The 25,541-nt window shown below is 34.2% G+C and overlaps 1 protein-coding gene across 18 annotated transcripts in view; it reads left to right on the top strand.

The window, feature by feature from the left end:
- The window catches only part of LOC123863282 (uncharacterized), a 691,187-nt gene that overhangs the window by 425,799 nt on the left and 239,847 nt on the right, over nt 1-25,541 (top strand). The window contains exon 3 of one of the 18 annotated variants that reach the window (XR_010407907.1): nt 7,696-16,213. The exons of the other annotated variants lie outside the window; for them this stretch is intronic. The gene's annotated coding sequence lies outside the window, so the exon portion shown is untranslated. Of the gene's footprint in view, nt 1-7,695; nt 16,214-25,541 lie in introns of those variants that run through there. 18 annotated transcript variants of the gene reach the window in all.

Genomic DNA, 25,541 nt, shown 5'->3' with positions numbered 1-25,541 from the left:
GAAATGAAGGTGCCATTAACTGAGTACAAAAAACAGGTTGGGGGAAAGATGAGGTCAATTATGAACATGTTGAGAGGTTGACGTGTTTGGAGTACATTAAGTTAGTTATGTAAGTAGACTATTGAAAACATAAATCTGGCCCTTAAGAGGGAAACCTAGAATAAAGATTAGTGATTTAGGTATAATCAGTATAAAGATGTAAGTACAAGTTAATTCATTGATGTAAATAAAGTAGTTGTGCCGTATATTTATGGCAGGAAGTGAACAGAACTTAAAACCATGGTAAGCTAGCTAGTGGATTACATGAAAGTATAAATGTAGGACTGATGTGACAGAAGTCTCATCCATAAGCTTAAAGTCTTTGAATATTAATGTGGGATGACTTATTTAATAGATGCCTTATATTTTGAAAGACAAGGATCTAAAGTCTAGGAAAAATCTTTCCAAAATAAAAGGAAACACAATCAAATCTTGATATTTGTTCTAGTTCTACAAATTTTATTTTTCAACTGTCCACTTTATATTTTGATTCATAAATTTTCAAACCCTCCTTGTTCAAATATGAGCACAAAAACTTGACCAAAGTTTACTCAGCATTCAGGATCCTACTTTCCCTATCAGATTTTTTTTGTTGTATAATTTTATGGCGCCCAACTCACTTAAAGAAGAACAAACTTCTCGAAGTGTGAAGTTTTCAGTAATCTAAGTCACTTAACCATGGCAATATTTTCCTGCATTAGCTCATCAGAAAGAATGCCAGTAACATAAAAATAAATGGGAGTAAAAATAAATTAAATATTTGATCTTAATAACAACATATTGCTCAACTCCTATTTTGTCTAATGTCACCTTCATGTGAATTAGCATAATCAAGAAAAATGATTTCATTTTCTAACACTGTATAGAAAGGTTAAGTGACCGCAGAAAGAAACATGGTTTTGAGAACGCTTTTTTTACTTTGAGAATTAAATGGGTTTTAGGTGACTATTAAATCATATAATATACATTTTAGGCTAACATTTTAGTCAAGCTATATTCAACTGTTAATTAGACCTACAGATATTAGTGAGATCTCTGTGGGATCAATATTAATAAGATGATGTAAGGTGGAGTGCCATATAGCTGAATCAATTCCATAGTCTTGAAGTTTTGTAGGATTCGTTATTACTCAGATTTTACTATATTTTATCATCATCAAGATAAAATTCAAGTGAATCAATAAACTTTTATCAAAACTAGAGGTAAAACTTAATTACATAATTTGATAATGGATTTTTTCTAATTTATGTTGTCAGACAATTTATATCATTATTTCATTATGTTATCATAATTGTCATTTAAAAATACATATATTGAGCCATGTCCAAGTCATAAACAGATAAAGCCTATCTTTTATAATAGTCATTTGCAGGCATATAAGAAAATGATTTTTTAGAAATTTGCATCACAAATGAAAAACAATATATTATCATTTGAGATAATTTGAAGATAAGTCTTTACTCATGAATACATTAGATGGTTTGATCCTTTATCAACCTAAATCCTCTCGTTCCCTTCCTGCCCAGCCTTCTTCTTTCTTTGGTAGAATATTTCCTTGACCACATAGTCACATATAGCTCTGTGCTGTGTATGGTCAATAAATATCAAGAGAATTTGAAGTGCTTTCAGAGAGAACTTTTTTTTTTTTTTTAACTTTCTAAAGGCGGAGATTAAAAACAAAACAAAAACACTCCCTTCCCTCCCTAGGTTCTGAAGTTATCATAAGTTGTTTGCAGGAGTGTGACTTTTAGGGTTGCGAGAGGACAGGGTAGAGGTGAGGGAAAAGTGGAGTGAGGGGAAAGTGGGGTGAGGCAGAAGTGGGACTGTATGGTTATTTGAATGAATGTTGAGTTATGTCATCCAAGACTGGTATTTTTATGAGTTTTTGATGCAATATATAATTAAAGTAAGTGCTTATTTTAATATTGCTCCAATCTACTTTTAGCAAGAAGCTTGTGTCCAATTTTATGGAATTTATCTTTAATTTAGCATCCAAAAATAAATCACTTCTTAAGTTTAACTGCTAAGATATTTTTCCAGTTTAGAATTTCATGAGCAAAAAAAAAAGTTCATATTTTTAGCATCAATAATCCATTAGAATATAAAATTTTTTGTCATTTTTGGTTTAAAATATGAAATTCATATATTCACAAAAGGAGATGAAAATTTGTAAGAACACTTTTGACAATAAATTGTATTAAGAAAAAAACTGTTTTCTTTGTAGAAACTAGACCTTTCATCTTATAGCCACATGAATCCGATCTTGACTTTTCTGAAGGAAGCATTTTTGAGATGTTTATTTTCTCATTTATCAACTTACATACACATCCTTCTTTTTAGACGCTTTCATTCCATTCAGCTTGATCTAACTCAGTCTTTCTCAGATTCATGGCTAGCTTCTCCTTACTCTTGTGAGGTTTCCGCTGTTTTAACTACAAGATATCCTTCATTTTTTTCCCCGATATTCTTCCCTCTACAACTTGCAAAAATTGGCCTCACCACCTTCTCCAACGTAGCCTCTTTTCATCAGTCTTCCTCCTACTTTCTGTATGCTGTTCCTACCCTGCATGACCCTACTCTTGCCTCAGTGTATTTTCTGGTCAGGACTCCTCTTAAGCATGTCCACACTCTCCTATGCAAACCCCACTATAAGATTAGACATCAAACAGAGCAATTCACTGCACTTTTTTAGTATCTAACTCTCCCTAATATTTTATAAGCTGAATTATTTTTGTATTCCCAGAACCATATTAGATGATGACAGGGATGTTCTAGATGCTCAGTAACTGCTTACTGTATGAATAAATGAATAATCCCCTCATCCAGAAAAAAAATAGTTATTCTCATTTTTATGCTATTTCCTTCAGATACTGTTTAGTTTTTATGAAATATATGTATTTTACCTGCTTTTATCACTGTTTTAATATTAATTCAATAAGTACTTTCTCATGAAATAAAATTTCTTTGTGTGTAAAAGTTTTATAGCAGCTCAATATCTTATTTCACATATGTATCTGACTCCTATTTTATGGAAATACTGATTTGCATTTCAATTTTTCCTCTAGATATATTTCTAGAAATGGAATTACTATAATCCTGTAATGTAGAGCTTTCGATACATTATGCAAAATTTCTTTCCAGAAAGATTGTACCAAATCATATTATCATGAGAAATTTGCAAGACTTCCAAATTCACCTCTCTCTTGCCAATATTGGAAAGTCTTATGATGTTTAATGTTTGCTAATTAGATAAGCATAAAAATTTGCAGTTTGTCATTCTAAATTAGATTTTTTTCATTTATACTAATTAGTGGATAAAGTTTTTAAATGTTTAACACCATTCCTTAAGAGTCTTCTAGCTTCCAGTCTTCCCACTTAACTACCTTTAATCTACTGCTACCACCATGCTACCTATCCCCATAGCACACCCTGACCACACTGCGTGGGGAATATCAACAAGTCCCAGTCATCCACAAAATAAACTCCACATTTATGGTCCAGATGACTATCACCTTTACCGTCCAGTCTCAACTTCCTTTTTCCTCACAAAATTTCTTACCTCTGCTTCACATACCCTATAATTGTGTCAAACTGGTATATTTCATTCCTTTTCCCCATAAAACCCTTCCCCTATTTCTACGAACTAAAATCCTACCTGTGGTTTAACACTTGATAAATATGCCCTAACATTTATCTGAGATCCCTGTCTATTTCATCTTGCATTTTGCTCTCTGTTTCTTGTTCTCAGAATTCAGTTTTGCCTGAAAAGTCCAATACAGGCATTTCAATAGACATTGAGAACATGTCCTATTGCTATAAGATTTAGTTACAAAACAGTAGACCCTTTGTAAACCTCAGGTCAAAACAAAAACAAACACAAACAAGCAAAAATAATAACCTCAGGTCTATCTATCCAGAACTTCTCAGTAATGTTTATCTTATTTGGTTGTTGAGTCTTTAAAAAAGAGCTTTAAGATATATAAATAATATGTATTTGAAGCAGTTAAGATAATTTAAAATAATTTGCACATGGTGATTATGTTCTATGTAAGTATGAGTGTATATTTAAATTTAATTTAAAAATTATGCAAAGTAACTTTGTGTAACTGTCACCAAATGGTAGCTATTAAATTCTATTTATTTTTGTAGCTTTCTTGGGATACGTGTGACTCATTTTTGATAATCTGCCTTCCATTCAGCCAAACACATGTTTCTTCCCAAAGAAAAAATTAAGAACATAATAATCAAGATATGAACTCAGTTTACAAGTTAATTATTGTTAGAAAAATAGACCAGCTGATTTGATAATCAATTCTATTGGCTTGCATTTAAAGCTGTAACTTTAAAAACTAGAAAACAAATCATGAGTTTTTTATTCTGTCTGTTAATATCACCTGTATCATTTGGGTATATATTTATATTTACATTTGCATTTATATGTATATTTATATCTTATTTAGCATAGTATTTACAGCTAGTGATCAGTAAACTGGTAGTCCTTTTAATAATCAGCAGTAGGTCCAGTTATAAAAACCATATATAGGAAATCAATCAGTAATGTTTAAATTGTTTAGGGTTGCCTTTTTTTTAAAAGTAACTCTCTGAAGTAGACTTGCTATTTCTCTAGCCTAGATAGTTTGAATTTCTTTAAGTGTTTATTAATTTATGATAGTGGACTAAATGAAAGTTTAGTTATTGGTTTAGTTGAATTTAGAGTGAAAAATAGTACAGATTCTTAGGTTGTATACTGGGTTACCAGGCTCCACATTTATTAATGACTTTGACTTATCAGATGTAATTACTGATTAACTCTGATATAGAGAATTATTTATTATCCAGCTTAATTCATCAAAATAAATAAAATGTCTTTCTGGCAAAAAAAAAAAAAAAAAAAGGTTTACTTTGCCTTTCTGGTTAGGCACTTTGTTTCCAGAATCTTCAAACACCTCAGTCAAACAAAGTACAATTCCAATAGTCTTCAGACCACACAAATAGTGCAATGTTTAATACTTGATTTAACAAAATAGAGGCATCAACACTCACAATTTTGATTCTTTACATATTGACCAGACTCGTTAAGGCAAAAGATCAAAGACTCTTTTTTAAAAAGAAAACCTCCATGCTAGAAAAATGGGGAAAAGCTGAGTTTGAAATTAAATCCTAAGCTTCATAAGCTGGCTTTTCAACAGTTCAAACCTCAATTTTTTGCTTTAGCTCCCATTTGAAACAAAATGAAATTTGCCAAACCTAAGTGCTATGTGTTGTTAGCTTTTTTGGTTTCTGTATAACAGCATTTCCCTTTTTAATCAGCCTGTCTCTTGCTTTTATTATTTCCTTTGATCTCTGTTCTCTTTTAATTTTCCTCTTTTTCTATGTAATCTGTTTTTTCCATCACCCTTTTCCTTCACCCTCCTCTAAAAGCTCACACTTGAATCTAATGATTAGACCTCATAGCAGTCTAAAACTTTGCATGAAATAAGCATGCGTAGACAAAACTGTGAAAATTTCTCAATACCTTCTTCCCACTTCCACTCTTTTCCTAACTTATGAAGCTCTAATAGATGAAATTTGAGTGAATGTTCGCCATATAAATTCAATCTCTTGTAATTCTCAGTACCAATCTGGAGTGGTGTTTATCTATAACCTTACCTTTGACAAATGTTTTTTATTAGAGTCCTTTCCTATTTCTCACAAAAGTAATAGTTTCCATCTTTAAATTGTGTGTTTCTAGTGCTTTCATCTTATACCACTATGAATTACTTTTGCTTTATTAAGAAAAGAGATATTATGTAGGAAATGGTCTCTGGCGTCATAGAGTATGGAGACGTCTGAGAGCCTGAGTGTACTGGGAAGTCATCTGGCTAGATGGCACCAAGCCACAGTATTTGGGACCACACAACGTACTTCATCAACACTTCAGTTAAACTGGCCATTTTTTAATCCTGTAGCCAAAAACAAATGAAAATACAACCCACCAACAATTTTTTTAATTTTTCACTTTTGGGTTGGTAGTTTTGGCATCCAATACATATGCTTTAATCATAGAAATGCCTTTCTTATAGAGGGATAGAAGATGCCAACTAACTAGAGCACATGAATTTTTAAAAATTCTCAAGTTGAACAGAGCATTCATGCAGATACAGGGGCAAAGACGCTAGAGCTTACTCATCTCAAAGGACAGTGTCTTTTGGCCGATGCCACCATCCTCTCTGCTTTGACACTTTGAAATGGTAACTGAGTTCATAAGACAAAACAAAACGTTGCCCTTCTTAATGTGAGAGAGTATGAAATAGAGCTCACGAAATGAAATTCGTGAATATAATTATGTGCAATATTTTGGGGGAAGAAAACAGACTCATTACTGTACTAAGTCAATGATCTGAGTTTCAGGGACCAGTATATTCAGTTATTAAAGGGATAATGTGGGTGTAGTCAATTCCAGGGAAATGGATACCTTCATATTACTGAACTTGGGTTTTCATTAAAAGGCCACTGAGCTGGATACAGGTTAAGAAAGGGGACTGTGAGGTATTGCATCATTAATTGAGATTGTTTTTCTCAGGGCAGATGAAACAAAGAAGTATTGGTATAACTTCTCCTCTTTTTTAATGTTAACATAGAAATAGCTATTATAGAAAATTAAGAGCAGGAAAAATAGAAATATAATTTTAAATTTAACACTGAAGCAGTTTGAAGAAGCAAAAAGAAAGTGTATTTTAGATTATGGAGTTTTCTTGATTTATTTCTGTTTTCTGTGCCTGTCCTATGCAGTTAAATGGTATAAAAGATGAACGGTAACCATGAATTCTACAAAAAAGCAGACAACACATGTTTTTTGGATTGTTGTTTTTTAGAAACTGCTTTATTTGAATTTGAAGTGAGAAAAATATCATATTTCAGGGAATAGTCCTACAATGCTAAAATGAACACACACATGGAAATAAATTATCAAACTCTTCTCTTTACTTTGCACATATATGTTACTTATAGCAAAAACAAACCACAAAAAAACAACAACAAAAAAACATGCACACTAGTTTCCCCAGACCATCCCATGACTTTGACCTTTCCGTTATATTTCCTACAGACTATCATATTTTTTAATTCCCATCTCTGTGTTTTGAACAATCTCTTAAGTTGCATTTCTTTCCAGAGCACTAGGCATCTCTCTATCATATTAATATTTGAAATATTATTAAACCATCTATTATCAGTATTATCAAAATATTATCAATATTAATATTAGCAATATAAAAACAATATTCATTATGTGCCCCTCTTCACAGATAATATATATATTCAAAAGTGTTAGGGTGGGCAGATTAGATCATTAAGCAAGAAGGAACAGGATAGAGCTGTGTGAATACAAGGAAATAATGAGGTTCAGAGAAATTAGAAATCTTATCTAAGACAGCTTTTCCTGGATCCCTTGTTGCTATTTTGGTTGGTTGGGTTAAGTGACTAGTGATCCTTGCATTTTAAAGTAGTAACTACAAAATAGAATTGTCATAGCTTAATCCCCTCCAGTTCCATCCATGTTGATGCAAATGGTAGGTATTCATCCTTTCTGATGGCTGAGTAATATTCCATTGTATATATGAAACACATCTTCTTTATCCATCCATCTGTTGATGGACATCTCTGCTCCTTCCGCAGTTTGGCTATTGTGGACATTGCTGCTATGAACATTGGGGTGCATGTGCCCCTTCTTTTCACTACATCTGCATCTTTGGGGGACCGAAGGAGAAAGAAGGGAAAACTGAATGGAAAGAAATAAGAGAGGGAGGCAAACCATGAGACTCTGGACTCCGGGAAACAAACTGAGGGTTACAGAAGGGAGGAGGTGGAGGGATGGGGTAACCGGGTGATAGGTATTAAGGAGGGCATGTGTTGTGATGAGCACTGGGTATTATACTCAACTAAAGAATCATTGAACACTACATCAAAAACAAATGGATGTGCTATATGTTGGCTAACTGAACATAATAATAAAAAAATTTTTTAAAAAGAATTGCCATAGCTTTTGACTTTTGAAAGTCACTTCTTTATGTCTGTAATAATTCTACAAGTATTACAATGGGAGCTTACCTCTATAATTATAAGTGGCATTTAAAGGAATGCGTAGAAAAAATAATAAACTGAATTTCTTACAAAAGGACAAAAAACTTTCAAAATGGTTAAATCTATCCAATACTCATTAGTGCAGTTTAACAAAAATCGATCACCTATGAGGTATGTCACTGTTACTGATCACAGAGCTTAAAAAACTTTAATTGCTAGCTTATTTAATCTAGAAGAAGGAAAAGAAGGAAAGAAAATGAAATTCCTTCAGAAATCCAAAAATACTATTTTAATAAAGAATTATTAAAGGGGTATTTATTGCCAAGCTCTCTTATACCATTAATATAGTTGTACTGATTTTTCAGGATCTGGCAAAATAGTATGTAGTATTTGGGGGTTAGTTTCTACATTTTTGACCAGAAATTAAGTACATAGAAATTTATTTATATGTCTTCTCGTGGTTCTGAAATTTCCATATATGTATGTAAATTCATGTTATCATATACAAGAGTTTTACCTTTTAATGTTGGTACCATGTTACACATTCTAACTTTCATAGCAAAAAGAAATTTTGTTATATCTTAAAAACCACTTCCATTACTGAAAAAGCAAGGAGAAAATGCTTTATGAATTCAGAAGTGGGCAAGAATACAGTGCTCTAATTTTTTATTACTTGTGGAAATGCACTACAATTGATCAATAATTTTTAAGTGCTTACAATACGTTAGTATAGTTTTTGTCATAGAAAAAGATACCAAAGTAATTAACATAGTACCTTTTCTCAAATATGTTATGATATAATTATGCAAATGGGTCTAAAACACACAAAAGAATTTTGAATAATACAAGTCATTTTACCAGGAAGTGTTATTAAGGATATCGGAGTTGAAAGGAGATGGACCTCATGATGGTGGCAATAATAAGAGAGTGCTCCTTGGAAACACCAGGATCATAATGTTGAAGACCATGCTGAACTTGTTAGTGAAACAAGGTTAACAAGTAGAAGGCATTTTGTGTGAGGGGAATCTTCCGAATGAGAAAATGCAGTTTCCAGTGGACGTGATCTTTAATGAGACAGTGAGAGGTATTTGGAAGTATTTGTTGGTAAATCACAGTAAATAAATTTAGATGAGGATGATGGAAACAGTTTATGTATGGTGTTTACATCTAGAGAGAAAAGTTTTTGTTTGTTGTGGTTTGACAGGGCAATCCATAATTGATATTTAAGCAGGGTCATAATATGATGTCAGCAGTGTTTAAAACGGTTGAGTCTGGAAGGAGTGTGCAATATATGGGTGACAGTTGAAGGGTGGGAAGAAAGACAAGAGGCAACCCGGTGTCAGAAGTTACTGTAGTGCAGGTGTGGAGTGAGTGATAAGCTTTTAGCTTCAAGTGGTGACAATGAGGAACAGCGTGAGACAAAGAGGACACCTGAGGCATTTAATTTACTATATATCTCCATTTTAATCTTACAACTACCCTCATATGTTTGGTCTGAAGGTTGTTGGTTTAGTTTTGTGAGCAAAATATAGTTTTGTTAATGCATTCCTTATCTCTCTCAGTTAAAGGCATTATTAAAAATCCACATTGTCCTGTCTATACAAAGATAGTATTACATAGTATTACGAATCCACTAAGAGCACGCACTTTGAAGTATTTTCCAATAGTGGCAGTAGAATTTGTTGAACCAGGCATACACCCTATACAGCCAGGATGTTTGAACAACAGCCAGTACTTTTGAGATTGTTGGCAAGGGTTAGTGACCCATTTGATGGCTCGGGACTGAAGACTCTCTATCTATGGAATAAAAGCTAGCAGGTACATAATGGGTACCATCCCCCTATGGTTTCATAAATGCCATCTACTAAGCAGCTGAACCAATCTTTTGTGGAACGTAAGCTAGCTGCCAGAAAGATGGTAAAAAGTTAAACCAACAGAATTTCTTTTTGAGCCAAGAAGGCCTTTTCACTTTTCACTAATTCTATAAATTATCAGAATGCACGCTCCAAATTAAACTAATAGCATATTTGATGAAGCCATGAATTTGATGCTTATATGAATCTTACAAGGGATAAAGGAATATATTTCCCATTTTAAACTAGTAACATATAGTGCTTGTCAATTAGAATGCCATTTTAGAGGTCATTTATAAGATGGAGTTCAGCAAAACAAGCATGAGGATTCTTTCCACAAAATGGGACATTTTCTTTCCTGCCCATTGGAAGCATAAGGTCCATTTTGTAATGAGAGGATAAACACTACAAACTGTTTTGCCATCGTCATTGCTGCTGTTGTTGCTTTGATTTTAGAACAGGACCAAAGAGCCTTAACCATGTACACTAGCTTTTGCTATGCAGACTCTACCCTGACTAAGGGGGTCAATATAAGATGGTTTTGACATATCGGTGTTCTATGTATATATTGTATCAGCAATATATTGTATCAGTTCCATTTGCCCTGGTGCTTCAATAACTGATTTTTTCATATCAATAAATTGACAATTAAGTGATCCAAATAAGCTGTTTTGATTGCTCAAAAGATTGTTTTAAATATGCTTTTCCCCTTGGATATTTGTAGACCTTTAATACCAAGTCTCTGTGTATCTATTCATTTATATTTGATATTTGTACTGCCCCCCTCAAAGAATGTTATTTACATAACATATTTATAGGTTAAAGTGTAGTAACTCACAGCTCATGACCTGTGTATATTGCTACCTATTATTTCTATGTTGTCAATCACGGAAGAGTTATAGAGATGTAAGTAAAATATTGTGTGAATTTTATTTACTGAAGTGAGTATTTTTTAGGGCTCTTTGAACCCTGTGGTTGCAACTTCTATTTTGGACATTAGTGACCCATGTTTGAAAATCTCCAGGAATTTGCTTGGGTAGATGCAGACCTTTCATTTTTAAAGGGAGAGGATAACATTTCATTTTCGAAGCTGTACTTGTCTGAATTAGGGCTTTGGTAGGATCCTGACAGGTAGCCTAGTTGTCCTTGGCCCTAAAATGCCTAAAACACTTAGGGGGAAAAGTAGATTTCAATTATATAGTTTACTGTTTGGGGCCAATTTATCTAATTTTATTTTGCAGATATAGTGAGATACAGTGATAATTAAAACGTCAATGTGGCAATTACCTACTTAGAGAAGAGACAAGACTTCCTTGTTTATGATGAAGAAAAATTGTAAATAGTTTCAATGGTAACATGAAGATGGCAAAAGGGAAATTGTGCCAGAATCATGGAGCAGAAAGGCATCGCAAGCTTCTTATGATACCAAAAATAGCAAATGATGAAAAAAATGTATGACAATATTTAATAAGTGTTTTGATATTTTTGATGACTACTTCAGGAAATGAACACTATTGAGTAGACAAGTATAAAGCTACTTAAGATATTAAATCAAAATGCAAAGACCAAGAATTGATTGCACCAGATTGCACCATACTCAAAGAAAAAAAAAATGAAGTAGCTATTTTAGATAAAGCCTTAAAGTAGATCTATTTTTAAAAATTGTAACTATGCTGAATTAATACAAGTCAAGTTGGGGTAGATTCAAACCAGGGACTTAAAATTCTTACTCTAAAATACATGAGCATGAAGTTTATCTAAAAATTGCTTAGATAAATAATTTATTTCCGTGAGAAAAGTTCATATAAATAAAAAAAGTCAGTGTGAGAAACTATACTTAAACAGGCAGGTTGGAACTTCTTGTATCATAATTCAGTTTTCATTTGGAGAGTGCCAGAAAAAAAGAATCTTATATGTTTCTTGAGCTCTAAAAGGCACAAGTATTTCTTTGTCTTACCAACAGAGAACAAAATAGGAAAAAGGAACTTCTGGGAGTACATGGAGTTTTTGCCTGTGATTAACCACTTAAAATGCAGCGCGGATGTTCCAAGTAGCTTAATCATCATGAAGCTAGCAGTTAGGATTTTTCATTTGTTTGTTAAGATAGTTTAATAATATAATTAATAATAAAATTTATTTGCTAATCACAGGTTGTGTATTCTCAGGACACAATCGGTAATCATTTTTAATTGGGAAAAATATTTTGCTAGGTTTATTTGGGTTTACTGCTTTTTTTTTTCCAAGAGATTATATAGGCCATCATAAAAAGAATTTTTCCCATCAGTCCAGTATAGTAGGAAGAAAGAAAGCAGAGAAGAGAAATAAAAGACGGGGAGTGAGTGAGTGAACCAAGGAGGATGAAGACCTTTGCAAAAGATTAGGGAACTGCTTGGTACAGAAGAGAAATGGGTAGTAAGGGCTAAGAGAACTGCCAAAACCATTTTGTTGGTGTAGCCATAGAATACTGGGTATCCACAGGAGAGCCTCTAGGTGCCACTGGACGTTTGTGCCCATTTATGTGCATGTGTGAGTGTGTGTGGAATGGGGGGATGAAGGGAAGGGAGGCATTGGTATATTTTTTTATTCTGGGTCAATATTCTATTTGGATACAGTTACCACAATTGTTAAGATTTCTGAAGAAAAGGAAAAGACAATGATTTTTTTTTTTACTTTGCAAATAGATTTCATACAACACATCTGAGTTTATCCTACATACATTTTGATACAGTTTGTCAACCCATAGTCCTCAAGAAGTGGAATCAGCAGTTGATAATAACTGTGCATCTGTGCAACCACAGTTGCTCAGTTGGTTGAATCATGGAGCTAATGAGGCCGAAGCCTGGGTTTGATGCCCATGGGGGCTGGTGAGGTTTGCTCTCTTCCTGAGTTACAGACTACAGTTCAAACTCAGGCCAACTATCTCATCGTTGCATGCCACTGACCATAAGGAAATTGGACAAGAGAAAGTAACTCCAACAGCATGCCTGGAAAAAGTCCCCAACTACACACTGTTATCTGCTTGCTAATGATTGATCAGTAATATTCATGTATGAAGAGAAGCGTCAGTTATGTACTCAGTACTGCTAAAAAGGATTCGCAGGAAATTTTCTGTGGCCTAAGTGACACATTAAGGAATAAACAATACTAAGAATTATGTAAAGAGAGCATATGGAAGATAGACTAATTCATAACCGCAAATTGAATCTACTTCAAATTGCAAGTGAAGCAAAATTCCACATGTTGATTTTTCTTCAATGGCTAAGTGTCTTAATTTAAAATATCTGATAAAAACATACCCTACAGGCTGGCCTCCCTTGAGTTCTGAACCAACCATGAAAAAAAAGACAAAGGATGGGAAAGAAGAGGTAGACAGAAGGTCAAAATATCACATTTATCATAGATAAAGACTAGATTAGAGGATGTAGCTTAGCTCTGCAGGTGAATCAGAACTTACCCATCTCTTCAGCCTAGAAAAAACAGGTCTCCCCTGTGGGACAGGCCCCATTTTATTGCCTGATAGCTCTTTTGGTAGGAGGGTCGCCTCCCAAGAAAATAGGGCAGCAAGGGGGATTGATTTATACATGGACTGTTTTTCTTGCAGACCTGTCAATAAGATTGGGTCACTGTGAAGACTGACTAATAGAAGGAGAGAGGCTGGATTGTTCCATATGAAGAGAACATCAGGCATGAAAAAGAATTCCTGCCACCCCCAATATCACCTACACAAAATCTTTTCAACTGAATAAATGGCCAGTGTAAGATGAACAAGGGAGAAAATGCCAGAAACTACAACGTACACTATGTGTACATTATTAACGTTGTAGTAGATAAATACTCTTAAACTTTTAGAGACACAGTGCAGCTCTGTAGTGTGATGGTCCTTCCTCTGGTCTCCCAAATTTCTGAGGGTGGATGATGTCTGCCACATTGTGACCATAAACATGGTCATAAAGAAATGCTTGGATAGGAAATATCTACATACCATGATGGAAAAGTCATATGCAAGGCAAATATTTTGGTGAAATAATTCATTTTACTGGTTTATTATCACTAGTGAAAACCACAATATAACTTTAATGAAATACCCCCATGAAAATGTATCTTTTCAGTGTATGCCATGTTCGCTCTTGAGAATTCACAATTCAACGATGCATTTTAGCTCTTGAATGTTTGGCTTTATCACAGTGTTTCCCATACTTTTAATAAGGAATGCCATTGTAGCTGGTGTTTGGTAAATTTAAGATTCAGAAATACTCATCAAAATCACAGTATAACCAAATTTTTTGTAGTAAAACTTTATACTGTCTAGTTTATTACTGACAGAGAATTTATTCTCAAATTTTGTCTGTTAAAAAAAAAAAACAAATGCACAGCATACCGTAAGTATGGAAAAGAACATTTTTTCATGTTGTAGAATAATAAAAGCTGTTTTGCATTTATACTCTATTGCAATCTATAGAGAAAGATGCTAGGAATATGTTCATATTGCTGCAACTGTTATTTCGAGCATGAGTGACTATACATATATACACACTAATGATTTTTGTAAAGCTGACTCTACATTTGTTAATTTTTTTCAGAATATTCCTTTGGTCAGTAAAGACATTCACTTAAAACTTTGACATAAAACAGTAATTTTTTTTCCCCCAAGGAGAAAAACCACCTTAGAAACAACTTGGTTATACAAGTGAGAACAACTCAATATTCACTGGTTTGACAAATCTTTCAATCATCTCTTTTGTGCCTACACTCCTCAAAGCACCGGGGATAGAGCAGTCAACAAAACAGACAAATATCTCTGCCCTCATGGAGTTACATTCTAATGGGAGAAGCTCATCCCTCCTCAGCTTCTCAAATATTTTTAAGTAAATCTCCTTCAAATTTAAATAAATAAAAATATTTGTCATTATAGGATGAAAAGCCCTCAGGAGGGTTTCTAAACCAAGTAAGTAACAAAGAGGTAGGATCTGGGTTGGTTAAACACATTTGTGTACTCTTCTTCAGAGAGGCAAAGGATGATAAGATTATACCAGTACAGTTTACATATTTTAGAACCTGCAGAAAGTTCTCCTGGTGAAAACAAGCTATTAAATATTACTCTTTTGATCCTTCTTGGAATATTTTTTGCTTCTGTTCTCTTCCCTATCTCGAGGAAACTTGTAGTAATCAATGTGTCTTAGCCACTTTTCTTATCTAATTCATCTGCATTGTATTACTGAATATAAATGAATTTACAGTCATTAAAACAACAGCCTAGGTAGTGATGCCGAATTTCATGATTCAAACTCCAACTCCTTTGCGTGTCATAATTTTATTTTTAATACACATAACATTTTGCCCAAATATGAGTCTTCATGATAACTATCAGGTATGAACCTACACTTTCTGTCTAAATCAAGACTTTTTCAACTATCCTGATTTAATATAGATTAGAACAGAAAATACGTTATTCCCCTAGTAAAGAAAAAATTTGGTAATAAACCCAGATTGATGATTCTCCATCACTATTCTAAATTGTAATTACTCTTTAGATGTATGCAATGCAGTCTAATAGGATAATTATGTGTTTTCTTATGGAGTTTCTGGATTTCTGACTTGCCTTAAGTGAACCTGTATTACATGTTAATGAATATTTTAAAAAATGAAACATCAGACAACATATTTTAAATAAATAAAATTTTATTTAATTATGATAAAATAGATGTTTTGTTTGAAAATCTCTAAGAATCCTACCGGTTATTTGTGGTTTGCAAGAAAGTTTAACCTGAGTTTACATATAAATATTGGTTAGATTTAGGTTTCAATCTCGTTTCCATTTAAGAATGATACATGGAGTTTTGTAAAATCTAAGATTCACAGACATTTAAGTTAGTACAATCTCTTTAATCATGCATGTGGTCCTATTCTTATAATTTGATCTTTGGAGAAGTTGTTAACAAAAATAACTTAACTATATTTGAAAGGAATAAAATTTAATTACAAAGATTCAAGATTATATAGGAAAATCTATAAGAAAAATGCTTTTTACAGAAGTAGGCCTTTTGTTGATGAAAATAATCACCAAATACATCTTTTGATATGTTTATGTTGATAACACTGGACGAGAGTATAATTCAACTTGAATTCCTAACTGAATGCTTTTTCAGCAGTTATCTCAAAACAGAACTCTGAACGTTCCTCACATTCCTCATGTTCTTCTCTGCATAAAGCAAACAGTCCAGATAATCAGAATTCACCAAACCCAAAATTATTTACTTTTACTTTTTAAAAAAAGATTTATTTATTTATTTGAGAGAGAGAGAGAGCACAAGTGGGGGGGTGGGAGGCAGAGGGAAAGAATCTCAAACAGACTCCCCCGCCCCTGAATGTAGAGCCCCACGCAGAGCTCAATCTCAGGACTCTGAGATCATGACCTGAGCTGAAACCATCTGACACAACTGACTAAGCCACCCAGATGCCCCTACTTTTACTTATTTTCAGTGAATTTTATTCTTCCTCCTCCAAAAAAACAAAAACAAAAACATCCCAACATATAGTAGTCTAAACAATACTAAAAAATATTTAACACAATTGTACAGAAGAAATAATGTCATATTCTATGCCTCCGCCTATTCTCATTACCCCACAGGTGGTGGGGGAAGGAGGGGAGGAAAGAGAGGGAGAGAGACAGAGAGAGAGAGAAACAGAAAGGAAAAAATACAACAAGCTAAAAGATTTACTTTTTTAAAAAAACAGCATGCCTAATGAAAGAAAATTAGCCCTTGGATAGGAATCAGATGGCCTGGGTTGCTGGGATTTCTATCCTGGATATATTACTTTAAGCAGATACGTTAATCACTCTGACCTTCAGTTCACTGATTTGTAGGTGAGAGTAATAATACCTGCTCTGCTTAACTTTTAAGATGTGATAACTATCAAATGATAGTTGTAAAATATAGCATCAAATAAATGTACAATCACGGTTGTACCATTGATGTTCGTAAGAAATATTGCTGGGAAATACTGCTAGATAGATTTTTGTTATTTTTTTTAGTTGGGCATGAAGTTCAGAGGCTTAAAAAATGATATAGTAGCTAACTATTTAATGCTTACTATGTACTAGACATGTTCTAACTCTTTTAGGTTAATTAATTTACTTAATTCTTTCAATAACCAAATAGGGTAATTATTATCTTTATTCCTATTGCAAAGGAGGGGAAAGTCAGCATACACTGATTAAATGACTTACCCAGGGTCACAACGCAAAAAGGACATCCGAATATCTGGTCAAGCCTGTGTCAGCAGGGCAATGTCGTCTATAGCATCCAGCTACACCATTTTTCTGCCTCTGTTGAAACCTAGGTAAATGAGAGGGACATGTGGGTATGCTCATGGTGGTGAGTCTTCCTTCTGTAGCAACTCCCCAGTCTTTAAAAAGCACTTCCTTGGGGTGCCTGGGTAGTGCAGTCGGTTGAGCTTCCAACTCTTGATTTCGGCTCAGGTCGTGATCGCGGGGTTGTGAGCTTGAGCTTCTCATCGGGCTCCGCGATAAGCGTGGAGTCTGCTTGAGTTTCCCTCTCTCTCTCTCTCACCCTCTGCCCCTCCCACTCATTCTCTCTCTCTCTCTCTAAAAGAAATAAATAAATCTTTAAAAAAATAAAAATAAAAAGCACTTCCTTGACTTAAGTTGATACTTATTTCCCTATTACTAGCAAGCATGAATACCTGCAACTGTAGAAAGAAAAATACTTCCGCAGTTCACTACTCCTATTGAAGAAAGGAATTTCACTGTAATTTGGACAAATGATAGTGAAGGGAGTAGGAAGGGTCAAGTATAAAATAAGTTTTTAAATATAGTGATAGAACTGTATAAATATGTTCTTAGATGCTTATTATGTATATGGGGAAAAACAGTTTTGTAGTATAACCTAAGCAATAAATCTTTTGAAATAAAACATATTGACCATGTTTGATCAACATATGTAGGAAATTTTTGTATATACACATGCACATGTTAACATTTCAGAAGCTCAGACTGAATAGTTAAGTAGATCTATTCTCCACACCCTGGAAATTTATCTTTCAGGAGCCACCATTATCAAAATCAAATATGTGCAGTTAAACACAGTGATCATTGATGCATTGTTTGTGAATAAAGCAAGTGAAATTAAATAGTCAACTCTGACCCCAATTCTGACTATGCTAAGAGCTGTTTTCTAAAACAGATTTTATTTTAAGTTTTAGATTATTATTTTAACCAAAGTATGTATTTAGTATATGTAAATACTACTTTTAAGTTTTGTGGATCTAGTTTCTTTTCTTTCTTATGTTGAAATGAAAATAACAAATAATAAGATGTTCCTTTTCTTTAAAATTAAAAGCGTCATAAGGAATACTTTTAATTATTTAACTGTAAGTAAGTAACACTACACACACATACATATTCTTCTCTTTTCATACCATTTTCCATTTTCAAATAATAAGAAAACACATTTGGACAAGCAATGCATGCAGTTTGTTTGTTAGAAATCAACGTCAAAATTATTTTGAAAACAGTCAAGGGCTTCAGGTCTACCTTGTGTCATACTTGAACTATCTAATCAAACAAAATATGCAATAATGATTTTATTCATGTATATGCATTGCATCTGAACTCTTTTTTTTTCTATCTTTGGCCTGAAGTTTGGTATTGATTCGCTAGAACAGATATTACACCAAATACTTACTTTTTTTGGTGCTTTCTCAATGCCATCATGCTATCAGACAACCTTTGCAGCGCACATCCCATCAATTATATGATTTTTTTGTAATGCTTAAAGCACAGAGTGAATTTTGAAATCTGTCACAGAATTATTCTTACTTTCCAGATTTTAACTTAGCTATCAATGTCTAGGTCCACATAAAGCTCGTCTAGTTTTTGTTTTCACCCCCTCACCCAACCTTCTCTTTACACCCGTTCTCAATCACATTCCACGTTTAAAGGTATCTATGTCTCAACGGTCATAACTTGCTGGAGGGAAAACATGTGGCCTTATATTAAAGAACTTTTTATGAGGTGCCTGGGTGGCTCAGTCAGTTGAGCATCTGACTCTGATTTCCACTCATGTCATGATCTCGGGGTGCTGGGATCAAGCAGGGAGTCTGCTTGAGAATCCTCTCTCTTCCTCTCCCTCTGCCCCTCCCCCCACTCTCTCTCTCTCTCAAATAAATAAATAAATCTTTAAAAATAAGAACTTTTTGGCATGTTTTATCATTTCCACAAGATTTTAAGCTTTCTGAAGATATGGGCCTATTTGTTGCATAGCACCTTACACATATGCTGTACTCATTATTTATTAGCTATTAAAGGAATGATGGCAACCTTGACACGACTATAATGTCCTGGTTATGTTTTATTTCTGAGCCACAGCAGATTAAATTCAGTAAATAAGGAGTTGGCATAGACCCTTACAGGAAAAGATTGACATCCTGACAAAGAAAAAAAAATAAATGAAGTTATTGAAACCCAAATTATAAAATATATATAATACAAATGTAATACAGTATAAAACATAAATATATAAAAACCATGTAGCTTATAGATAAATAACCACAGTCTATTTTTGAAAACTCGTATTGACTTTATACTATGCACAATACTTGATGCTATGGCAAGTTAAGGAAACACATTCTTTTTTTAGATTTTTTAAGAGCAGGTTTCGGTTCCAGGCAACATGGAGAGGAAGATATGGAGATTTCCCACATACCACCTGCCCACCCACATATGCACAGCTCCCTCATTATCAACATCCCCCACCAGAGCGGTGCATTTGTTACAGTTGATGAACCTACACTGATACATCATTATCCCCCAAAGTCCATGAGGTTTACATTAGGATTCACTCTTGATGTTGTACTTTCTCTGGGTTTGGACAAATATATAATGACATCTACCACTGTTACAATATAGTGAGTAGTTTCACTGTGCTGCGCCTGATCATCCTGTCCTTCCCTCTGACCTGCTGCTGTAAACATATCTGTGTAGGTTTTTGTGTGGACGTATGTTTTTAACTCCTTTGAGTGAATACCAAGGAGCATGGTTGCTGGATCATATGGTAAGAGTATGTTCAGTTTTGTAAGAAAAAATGTCTTCCAGAGTGGCTGTCCCATTTTGCTTCCCTCCAGCAATGAACGAGAGTTCCTGTTGCTCCACATCCTTGGCAGCACTTGGTGTTATCAGCGTTTCAAATTTTGGCCCTCCTAATAAGGGTATAAGTGGTGTGTCATTGTTGTTTTAATTTGCATTTCTCTGATAACATGATGTGGCTCTTTACCATCTGTACCTCTTCTTTGTAAGGTATCTGTTAAGGTCTTTGGCCTGTTGTTTAATTGGGCTGTTTGTTTTCTTACTGTTGAATTTTAGAGTTTTTCATATATCTTGGATAACACACAAACACATACACACACACACACACACACACATATATATATGTATATATATATATAATCCTGTCAGGTAAGTCTTTTGCAAATATTTTCTCCCAGTATGTGGCTTGTCTTTTCATTTCCTTGATGTACCTTCCTTTTTTGTGAAAACCTACCTTGCTCCATTATAGAACTGGGACACTATGTTCAACCAAAACTTAATAACCAAAGCTCATACTAACAACACCTAGAAAACTAAATCTACCTATAAAACAAAAATTATGACAATATGTTCTGTTTGGTAAGTCAAAATATACAATGTTTTCTAGAAATATATATATATATTTGTGTTTTGTTAATGGATTAAAGTTTCAATTTTGAAAAGTAATATGTGGAATATTCCATTCTCTCATAATGTCATATAAAATCCATAGTTCTGTAATATCTTTCTTCTAGCTCAAGAATTGGGGAACAACAGAAAAAAGATCTGATTAAAGTGGGTTCAGTTCATGTACAAATCACTTCCATTCTATTTCTTTTTAGTTACACGTAGTGTTTTGGGAAATAAAAATGGTCTTAATTTATGAAGGTAATATGAATAAAATTATCCTTGCATTACTCACAAAATGAAGGTTGTTGATAAACAAAAAAACAGTCTTGTCACTCATATTAACATCATAATAGAAAAAAGATTGCTTGCAAAATATGAACAGTAAGTTCTTTCTGGAGCCCCTGACATGATTCCAAATGTAAGCATCCCATGGAATTTTCATTTGGTTCTCCTGGAGAGATGTAAAAACCTATTGTACTCAGACCACCAATATGGGAATAATCTGGAGAATTCCCATTATGGATCTGGAATAAATTTGACGCAATTAGCTACAGATGGCAGCATATGAATAATCCATGTTTTGCTAATTCTGCCCACTCTTGGTTTCAGCCACACCCCTTTTAAGGAGTATCTATCATCACACGTACAGAAGATATGCAGACCTGAAGAATAGCACTACATCAGCACAACCACAAGTTAGTGGGGAGGTGGAGGGCAATTTTATCTGAAATCAAAATTATTTTAAAGTATCAGTAATAGGCAGTACATGTGTGAGGGTAAAGTCAGGTCATATGTGACTTCAAAAGTAGAATGTGCTATCTGTAATTGAGAACAGACACTGGAAAAAGGTCTGGAGAGATGTGGTGAATAGAAAACTGAGGTGCAGAGACACTTGTACATTGTAGAATAAAGCGCCTCTACCCTCCTGGGATGGCATTAATTAATAATTACTCTGTTTTTGATTCACCAAGCATCCTTACATTATACTGGGCATATTCACTTGACTGCAGAGAAACAGTCCTGTCAAATAATCCAGTGGCCAAAAGGGAATAATGAAGTCATGCCCTTCCCAGCAGTACTCCCAATATTGCCTCAGATCTGGGATTGGATCTTGACTGGACACCATTGGCTTACACTCTGCTTGTTTCCAAAAGCTTTACCACTTACTTCTGGAGATGCAATTGGTGAAGTTATATGAACATTTAATATCAAGTCAAGGAAGCCCCAGTGGTGCCTCCTATTAAGTAGAAACTTGGCTTTATGACTTTGTTGATTAACTCTAATAAAAACTTCCATTTTGCTAAATAGAAGTTCTTATAGCTCTTCCTTCCCATGAAACCTTAGTTGATATATAAGGCATAGCTACTAAGTGCTCAAGGAAGATGCCAGACTTATAAGACTGCTTAGTATGTGAGCCTCACTTGTATGTAAGCCAGGAAATAAAATATCATACATACTTAAGATAAATGCTCTTCTTCCTTTTTTAATTTTATTTATTTATTTATTTATTTATTTATTTATTTATTTATTTATTTATTTATTTAGGGGAGGGAGAGAGAGAGAGCAAGCTTGAGCAGGGGAGGGGCAGAGAGAAAGGGAGAGAGAGAATCCTAAGCAGACTCTGAGCTGAGTGTAGAGCCTGATGCAGGGCTCCATCTCAGGACTATGAGATTATGACCTGAGCCGAAATCAAGAGCCAGATGCTCAACTGACTGAGCCACCCAGGGGGCCCCTAAGATAAATGCTCTTCTTAAGATTAATAACATAACCAACAGTTTTACCAGTCTGTAACATTTTTTTTAAGATCGCATTTATTTATTTGAGAGAGTGTGTGTGAGAGAAAGAGCACAAGCAGGGGGCAGGAGCAGAGGGAGAGGGAGAAGCAGACTCCCCGCTAAGCAGGGAGCCTGATGTGGGATTTTATGCCAGGACCCTGGGATCATGACCTGAGCCAAAGGCAGACATTTAACCAACTGAGCCACCCAGGCACCCCAGTTTGTAACATTTTTAACTACCCAAATTTATTAATTTAAACTTGATGTTATTTACCTTTTCAATCTCTTAATATGTTACTAGAACCTATTAAAAGACCCAAGAAAGTAGAGCATTTATAATGTACACTTTGAATTTGGGGGCTTGATTTTTTTTCTTAATCTTATATGAATTTATTTCAGGCCCTCCCTTCAGGAGACAATCTTGGTACCCCAAATTTGTAAATTAGCCAAAGCATAAAAGAATCTGCTAATTACTTGTAGGCCAAATTTCTAGATCTGAGGAGGCCCAGAAGTAATTAACAGCAAAAAAGGCATTTTAAGATTACTTAGGTAATACGCAATATGAAAATTGCACATTATTCAGGTTCTCTATTTTGGAAAAATAAAAACTGAAATGTATAATTCCATAGTTACTGCAAAAGTAATGGTTAAAACCCCAAGCCACTTAAAACACCAGTGTTACGGGCGCCTGGGTGGCTCAGTTGGTTAAGCGACTGCCTTCGGCTCAGGTCATGATCCTGGAGTCCCGGGATCGAGTCCCGCATCGGGCTCCCTGCTCGGCAGGGGGTCTGCTTCTCCCTCTGACCCTCTTCCCTCTCGTGCTCTCTGTCTCTCATTCTCTCCCTCTCAAATAAATAAATAAAATCTTAAAAAAATAAAAAATAAAAACCACATTATTTTCCCCAATGTGTGATGGGTAGTGTTTTACCAGCAAAGATAACTATACATGTATGATCTTCTTCATGCTCATAAAAGTTAGAGAAATTAATCTTAGAGTTAGCAACTGAATCACATAAATTGCTTAGCACCAGACCTATAATTTGAGAATGCTCAATAGATATTAATATTTCTCTATTCATATCTATCTATTAAAGGGTTTTAACATGATTTTTAAGTATATGTATCTATTAACTCATATCAGTATGATCATACCTCATTTTACTTTATGGATAGTATTTTAAGAAATTGTGTTTATTTAAAACCTCTCATTCCAATTGAAATGTTTTCATCAGCTCCCATTTGATAAAAAAGATAATGAATGGTCCTGAGTTCTTAATGTGCCTTGGTTTTTAGTTGATCATAAGGGTAAAAATAATAATCAATTTAATTTTCTTTAGTAATTATTTGAAGTTAGTTAATTCTAAAAAAGGCTTTGTTCTTTGTTTATTCATTCTAATTCTCTAAAGAAATTCTAGGTAATATTGTCTAAGGACTCCAAAATGTTATTCATTTATATGATTTAATAACTGCATTCTATAGTATCCTTAAGAATAATTTGTGGGAAAAAAATCTTATTTTTTTATGAAAATAATAATTCCATTAGAAGCCTACCCCTTCACCCACATGGCCTCAATGAAGTATTTTGACTACAAGAATATACAAGTTATTGTATACTACACTTCCTCCCATGTAGGCTTTGCTTTTAAATTTCACTTTGTGCTTGATGTGGTTTTATCTTCTTCTGACTTGTTTAATTTTGTTAAAAGATAAACTGAGGCATATTAAAAATTTTAATCATTTATTTGGGCAAAAATTGTTTCAAATCAGACAGCACCAAACCAAAAGCGGTAGAAGCTCTCAAAAGTGCTCCACCAATAGGAACTAGGGGAAAGACTTATGGAGAAGACACAGAAGCAAAGCAAGAAATTATTTGATTGGCCGTTGCTTAAGCAGTTGCCTTATTTGGAAAAGCCTTGTGTCTGCTTATGAGTGGTCGTCCTTGGGTGCCTTGAGGCATTACAAGCTTAGGTTTGGGCTTGCTTATAAAGGCTACTAAGACATTAAGCCACCTCAGTTTAATGGCTTCCTTGTTTAATTAATTTAACAATTTCAATCTGTTTTTTATTGTCATGCACTCCTTTTCTTTTCTGCTTTTTAATGCCATCTCTCCTTACCACCCCACTCCCAACCACCACTGTGCAAGTAACACCTGCAACTATAACTTTTATTGAGAAACAACTGGCATACATCTCTCTTTAAGCTGAAGGCATCTTGCATGATGGTTTGATTTACATATATTGTACAATGGTTACCACAATTGGTTCAGCTAATATCTATCTTCTTATAGAGGTTCAATAAAAAGAAAAGAAAGATAAAAGCGGAAAAGAGTTTCTTCTTGCGATGAGAACTCTTAGGATTTTCTCTAGGAACAACTTTCCTATCCATCCTACAGCACCACCCTAACTGCCTTTTTATGTATCTTTTTTTTTTTTCCAACTTGTGGTCCAAATAAGTTCGAGTCTTTCTAGTAGTTTGCTCATGCAATGTCCTCTTTTAAAGATTCTCAGGGCATGTATCATTAAAGAGGCACAGTTTAAGGCAGCATTATTTCTCACTAAAATTATGAAGAAATTTAAACAAAAGGTGATGTTTATTCAATTCCCTACTCTGTGCGATGCTCCGCGTTTTAACAATAAAACTCGTGTTTTTATCCTTTCATACCATGAACAAGGAAAACATAGATGGAAATACAGCGTTGGGGGGAATTCCTAAATGGGAGCAGTTAGCAGCTTTTGAAATGTAGAAGATGTTCTAGAAGAAAAGAAAAAGGAAATGAAACTGAATCCTGAGACAATAGATGAGTCCAAAAAAGTGATTTGGCTGGGAGGTCAGCAAACTTTAGCCCCTGGGCTAAATCCAGGACCTGTTTTTGTAGTCTATTTGCTAAGAATGATTTTTATATTTACATATATTTGGAAAAGCAAGCAAACTTATTTGTATGTGAAAACTGATGAATTACAGTTTTGTTGTCCAGAAATAAAGTGTATTGGAACACTACCATATTCTTTCATTTCATGCATTGTCTGTGACTACTTTCATACTCCAATAGCAGAGTCCAGCAATTGCAACAAAGAGCCTATGACACACAGCACCGAAAAC

This window comes from Mirounga angustirostris, unplaced genomic scaffold (genome assembly GCF_029215605.1).
Source record: "Mirounga angustirostris isolate CCGP_5_RB_7025 unplaced genomic scaffold, mMirAng1.0.hap1 SCAF_1, whole genome shotgun sequence".
Classification (NCBI taxonomy): Eukaryota; Metazoa; Chordata; class Mammalia; order Carnivora; family Phocidae; genus Mirounga; species Mirounga angustirostris.
This window is presented reverse-complemented; position numbering and strand designations above follow the sequence as displayed.